The sequence below is a fragment of the Triticum dicoccoides genome, chromosome 3A (genome assembly GCF_002162155.2).
Source record: "Triticum dicoccoides isolate Atlit2015 ecotype Zavitan chromosome 3A, WEW_v2.0, whole genome shotgun sequence".
NCBI classification, from domain to species: domain Eukaryota; kingdom Viridiplantae; phylum Streptophyta; class Magnoliopsida; order Poales; family Poaceae; genus Triticum; species Triticum dicoccoides.
This window is the reverse complement of record NC_041384.1, coordinates 660,965,144-660,971,847: the sequence shown is the minus strand read 5'-3', so window position 1 is coordinate 660,971,847 and position 6,704 is coordinate 660,965,144. Positions and strand designations below refer to the sequence as shown.

General features: G+C 41.5%; 1 long non-coding RNA gene across 1 annotated transcript; it reads right to left on the bottom strand.

Annotated features, from left to right (window-relative positions):
* Positions 1-4,505: 4,505 nt before the first annotated feature.
* Positions 4,506-5,190, bottom strand: LOC119272621. Its single transcript, XR_005134768.1, has 3 exons — positions 5,124-5,190; positions 4,885-4,968; positions 4,506-4,609 (listed from the first exon to the last, which is right to left on the bottom strand). It is a non-coding gene; the product is annotated as an uncharacterized LOC119272621 (long non-coding RNA).
* Positions 5,191-6,704: the final 1,514 nt, after the last annotated feature.

The following is a 6,704-nucleotide window of genomic DNA, read 5'->3' as shown; positions in this document are numbered from 1 at the left end:
GAGATTGGGATTTCTTACCGATTATTCGTTCTTGATCCGTACCTTGTTGATTTATTTCTCTACCTTAATTCTATGTGGTTTCTCAATTTATGGATATGTGACCATTTCAAGAGGAATGCATTCGTTCATTTTGTTCGGATGTGAAGACTATATGTTGCAATTTTCATTCCGTTGGATTCAGCTTCATTTTATCTGTCTATGTGCTAATGGTGGTCAACCTCTTCAGGATGGCTCCTCCAACGCGCACGACTCCGAATCCTGATCCGCCACCACCTCCCCCTCCTCCGGAGGCATGGCAAGCTGTGATGGCCGCAACCAATGCAAACACACAGTTGATCATGCAAATTCTCCAAGAGCGCAATCAAGGCAACCAAGGGAACCAAGGCAACAATCAGAATCACTGTGCTACACTCAACCAGTTCCTTGCTAACGGGCCAAAGACTTTCAGCAATTGTGTTGAGGCAACCGATGCTGATGATTGGCTTGTGGATCTGTGCAAGCATTTCGAGTGCAGTAACGTCAGGCCTGAGGACTTTGTCAAGTTCGCTTCCTTCCAACTCAAAGATCAAGCTGCAGAATGGTTCCAGCAGTACAAGGACTCCAGAGGTGGACGTGTTATCACTTGGGATGAATTCCGCCAAGATTTCCGAGCTCACCATATCCCTCAAAGCGTGGTTGAAAGGAAGCGTGAGGAATTCCGCAACCTGAAGCAAGGCTCTTTGTCTGTCTATGACTACAACAAGTTGTTTCAGAAGCTTGCCCGCTTTGCTAAGCAGGACGTCCCTGATGAGAAGAGCATGATATACCAGTTCATAGGTGGTCTCAGAGAAGAAATCCAGCTCGCTCTTGTTCTCTTTGAGCCCTTGAGGTACGATGAGGTCTACAACATGGCATTGAAGCAAGAGGCTGCTCAGTTGAGGTGTGATGCTTCCAAGAAGCGAGTCAGAGATGTTACTCCTTCTTCCTCTACTCAAGTGGCCAAGCAGCAGAAGTATTGGCTTCCTCCTCCTCCGTTCCGTCAGCCGTATCAGCAGAAGAGCAAAGGTGGCAGTGGTTCTTCCCACCCACCCAACCCTGGCTTTCAGAACAAGACTTCGCCACAACCTCCAAGATCGAGTGCTCAGTATCACCGTCCGCTTTCAGAGGTGACGTGCAACAAGTGCCAACAGAAGGGTCACTATGCCAACAAGTGTTTCAACCAGAGGCGTCTTCCTCCTGGCAGATCGGCAAGTACAGCTGTGGTCAAGCATAACCCCAAGCACGCCAAGGTCAACTTGATGAATGCATCTCAGGCAGAGGATTCGTCAGATGTCATCATGGGTAACCTTCCTGTTAACGATGTTCCTGCAAAAGTACTTTTTGATACTGGTGCATCGCATTGTTTCATCTCGAAGCCTTTTGCATCTAAGCATGAGTTGACTTCCCAAGTTATGCATAGTCCGTTAGCAGTTGTCTCTCCTGGTAAATATTTTCTCGCTAACCACGAGATTCCGGATATTTCTATCATGATGGGTGATTTCAAGTTTCTGGCTTCTCCAATGGTTCTTGGTAACTCGGATATTGATCTTATTCTCGGGATGGATTGGCTTGCCAAGCACAAGGCTCAGCTTGATTGTGCAGCTAGACAGATTCAATTGACTCATTCGTCTGAGGATGTAATTGTCTTTGCCGCTCGGGATAATACCATCCGTATGTTTTCTCTCAATGAGAAGGGTGAACTCGATGCTATCTCGAAAATTCTAGTCGTTTGCGAATATCAAGGCGTCTTTCCAGAAGAGCTTCCAGGAATGCCTCCGCACGAGCCAGTTGAATTCGTTATTGATCTTGAGCCTGGAACGGAACTTGTGTGCAAACGTCCTTACAAGCTCGGACCTGAAGAGTTGAAAGAGCTGAAGAAGCAACTCAATATTCAAGAAAGAATGGGTCTCATCCGGCCTAGTTCTTCTCCGTGGGGTTGTGGTGTTCTTTTTGTGAAGAAGAAGGATGGAACGGACCGACTCTGTGTTGATTAACGTCCATTGAACAAGAAGACCATTAAGAACAAATACCCACTTCCCAACATCAATGAGCTGTTCGAACAACTCAAAGGTGCCCAAGTATTCTCCAAGCTTGATCTCCGTATGGGTTATCATCAGATTCGAATCCGTGAGCAAGATATTCCCAAGACGGCTTTCAGGACAAGCTATGGTTCATATGAATACATTGTCATGTCTTTTGGCCTCGTCAACGCTCCTCCGACTTTCTCTCGCATGATGAACTTCATCTTCAACGCCTACACCAATGACTTTGTTTTGGTCTATCTCGACGACATTCTGGTTTTCTCGAAGAACAAGGAAGATCATGCCAAGCACTTGCGTTTGGTTCTTGATAAGCTCAGAGAACATCAGTTCTACGCCAAGTTCTCCAAGTGTGAATTTTGGCTCGATGAGGTTCTTTATCTTGGTCATATCATCTCTGCCAAGGGCATTGCGGTGAATCCTGAGAAGGTGTCTGCAATTGTGAATTGGGAACCCCCTCAGAACGTGAAGCAACTCCGTAGCTTCCTCGATCTCGCAAGCTATTGCCGAAGATTCATTGAAAACTTTTCTAAGATCGCGAAGCCTCTCTCTAATCTTCTCCAGAAGCACGTCAAGTACGTTTGGTCTTCGGAGTGTGACATTGCTTTCAACACTTTGAAAGAGAAATTGATCACTGCTCCAGTTCTGACTCCGCCTGATGAATCCAAACCGTACGAGGTCTTTTGTGATGCCTCTCTCCAAGGTCTTGGCGCAGTATTGATGCAAGAGAAGAAATTTGTTGCTTATACCTCTCGCCAATTGAAGCCCAATGAGAAGAACTACCCCACTCATGATCTCGAGTTGGCGGCAGTTGTGCATGCTCTTTTGACTTGGAGACATCTTCTATTGGGAAGAAAAGTGGACATTTTCGCTGATCACAAGAGTCTCAAGTACATCTTCACTCAGCCTAATCTCAACCTCAGGCAAACTCGATGGGTCGAAATGATTCAAGAGTATAGTCCGAGTATCGAGTACACTCCAGGCAAGGCCAATGTGATTGCTGACGCATTGAGCAGAAAGGCTTACTACAACAGTCTGATTCTCAAGCCTTATCAACCCGAGCTTTGTGAAGCTTTCCGCAAACTTAATCTGCAAGTTGTTCCTCAAGGTTTCCTCGCCAACCTTCAAGTCTCTCCTACCTTAGAAGACCAGATTCGCCAAGCCCAGCCACTACTACAGGATTGATCTCTTGTAACACGTTGATGTGCTACTACAGCTTAGATATTGTGTTACTAAAGCATGCAGTAACACACTTTTGTATGTGTTCCTGTAGGCTATGTTACTAGGCGACGTCTATTGTAGCACATAAGAGTTGTTCCTATATGTATATAAACGTGTTACTATTGTATCGTTGCAACACAAGCCATATGTGTTACCGAAGGCCTGGTAACACTCTTTTAGAACTATAGGCACACACTTTGTAACATGTTTTTCTTTGCGTAGCAACATGGCTAGTAACACGGTTTAACAAAATAGCAACACAAGTAGCAACGCAATAGTAACACAATTTTTGTATCTACTGTAACATCTCTAGTGGTGATTGGTAGCCAACCTAGTAACACCTTTTCCTAACTATAGTAACACGACATAATTTGTCCAATGTGCTATGCAACCATTTTTTATGAAATATTGTATCAATACATTTTTGTTTTTATACTTCCTCATAGTGAAAAGCGATAAGCATATGGCACACAGTGTATACTATATAAAAAGACCATGGACATAAAGCTTGCATATATGCACGAGGATATAAAATATCAATATGGTCCATGCCATTCCATAGCATTTGTAACAATAAACATATAGAAGATCCATATTTTAGGGAAAAATACATTTCTCAACCCACAAATGTAAACTATAGTATGCGAAAGATTTCCTATCATTGAACCCATGTGACACCCCTACTCATGTTCACTAGAATGTGCCCCTCGGATCTTTCTTGCATCAATATGTCATAATTGCATCTCGATTCCTCATAAGAAAAAGCATCTGAATCAACTCAACCACTGAACCTCTCAATCTGCAAGAAAAAAAATCAGTTACGACTACATTAAGTATATCGTGAAGTTAATTTAACAAAACCCAAGAAGTTAAATATTGACTTATACATGATGAAGGCCAAGCAATTGTTAATCCGGAGGTGAAAGCATCGCCAATTGTCCTACAATTTTCCCTTTCCCTTACCAAGACCCGACATTCATCAATAGGTGATCAACTTGCACTTCTATGAACTGCCGACCTAGCTCAACACCACCAACGATTTTTTTAATTGCAACCCAAAATGCTAGCATGTGCTACATACCTTTTGTTTGGATATACTGAAGATTATAGAATCACTTTTGTGTCAACCTGAAATGAGGTTCAAATTATAATATATAGTAATAAAAACCAATTTTGTGAACACGAATCTAGTATTAACACACTATTTTTGTTACCTCCATGGAAGGACTGCGTTTCTGCTTAGAGGGCACATGGACTACAGACTTGTCTTGAGTGCTTTGTTTGTGTACTCTAGTCAAATTTCCATCCATATTCTCCAAGCTCTTTCTCATCTATAGATAAACATAAGAGGAAAAATGAGTTATCCTTGTGATTTTCCAATGCAAAGTTCACACTACATTTTATTCATCAAATATTACATGTGGCAACATCATTTTATAACCTTAGGAGAGTCCATTCCATGCAAATCGAACTTAAAATGCAGAAACTCATTCATTCAACATTATACAAACAAATATGAGTCAATAGTACACGCCATCAATAATTCATATGGAAAATGTTTTCGATTATTGCCTAGGAAGCAGATTTCTCAAGAGATAACCATTACCTCTCCATCAAAAACAGGATGGGCTGGTGATGATGGTGCTTGATATGACAATCTATTGCAGCCCTCATTTTCAAGATGATGCTTCTATACAACAATGTAAAGAGATTAATATAAGTTGTAGTGTATCCTTTAGAGCATGAGTAACAACAAGATTCTAACCTATTTGATTATCTTCAAAATGAAATATTTATAAAGAGAGCTGAAAATGAACTAACACATGTCGAATATATTGTCAATACCTTTCTTTTATTATTATGTAGTACTTCTGGATGAGATTCGCCACTACCTACGGTTTGGAAATTTTCCTACAACAGAAATTAAAAAAGTTTCAGTAAAATAATTATATTAATGCAACATACTAACTTCCTAAATCAAGGGTACAAACTGAATACTGACTGTATAAGATGTACTATGAATTTCAGGGTGCATAAATTTTAAAAATCAGTACTAATCAGAGTTCAGAGTACAAGATCTTTGGCCCCAATCAAAGTACTGCATGCATATATCAGTAATAATCATAGTTCATAGTACAAGATCTTTGGCCCCAATCTAAGTACTGCATATATCAGTAATAATCAGAGTTCAGACTACAAGATTTTTGGTCCCAATTTTTTTCTAACTACTGCTCTGAGTACTATGCATTTCAGAGTACTACTCTGAGTACTATACAAGATATACTATGACAGTACTGTACAAGATATACTATGAATTTCAGAGCACAAGATCTAGGGGCCCTAGATTTGTATAACTACTGCATATATCAGTACTAATCAGGGTATTATAGCCTCCAAAATTAGGGGGTTAAAAGACTGAAACCTTAAACTGCAAAGATGGGGGAAAGCAGCCAACATCTCACATATATTCAGAGAACATGGTACTACTTCTGAAGTGCACAAAAACCAGACTATAAGCCGTATGTCAGTTTAACACAGTGACTAATGATTACAGCCCATCCTCCATTCTTATCCTAAATTAACCACTGGTTGATTTACTGCCTGGTACGCACAAACCTAATACCAGATTCAGGGAGGAAAACAAAGGGAGGAGGAAAGAGAATAAGTCACGCATAGAAGGGAGAAAGCAACGAACTGGGAGTTTAGATCGATACCAGCCGGGAGAATGGTGTAGTCCTTCGGGATTTAGTTCCAGAGTTGAGGGTCGACGATGTTGTTGCCGCAAAGATGCAAACCACACTAAGGCGGATCTGGGCAGTGATGGTTTCAATCGGGCGTTGACGGATGGGCAGGGCGCGTGGGTGGCCGCTGACAGGTGGCGTTGGATGAGGATGTAGCGGGGTTGGAGGGGCGGCGACGGAGGCCGTCGAGGTGAGGCTTTGAGGGCGGCGCTAATCATGCAGATGGGATTAGCGATCTGATTTATTTAGTGCTTTATTAGTTAACCGGATGGAAAATTAAGCGGGACTAAATTGGGAGCTCTGGAGGGAACTTTTTGTCCATCGAGAAGTGGAGGAGGGAAATCGGATTTGGAGGAATTTTTTGCGGGAATAATCCAGAGACTGTTTGATGAAAAATTTTGTTTGGAGAAAAAAATATTAGATGTATAAATAATTCGAGAAATGTTAAAAATGAAAAACAATGGAGCATATTTTGTATTTATTTCATTACTGAGAAGGAAATAATATATAGTTATAAATAGTAATTTCTTTATGAAATGAATCTAACAATTTAATTTTGTGAATTTGTATAGCAAACATTGTAAAAAAAACAATTACTTACCTTCATTCGTACTGCCACCTCCAAGTCCGGCGACTCTGAGGTGATGGACTGGTGGTGCGCCTCGATTGACGCGTCCTGACATGG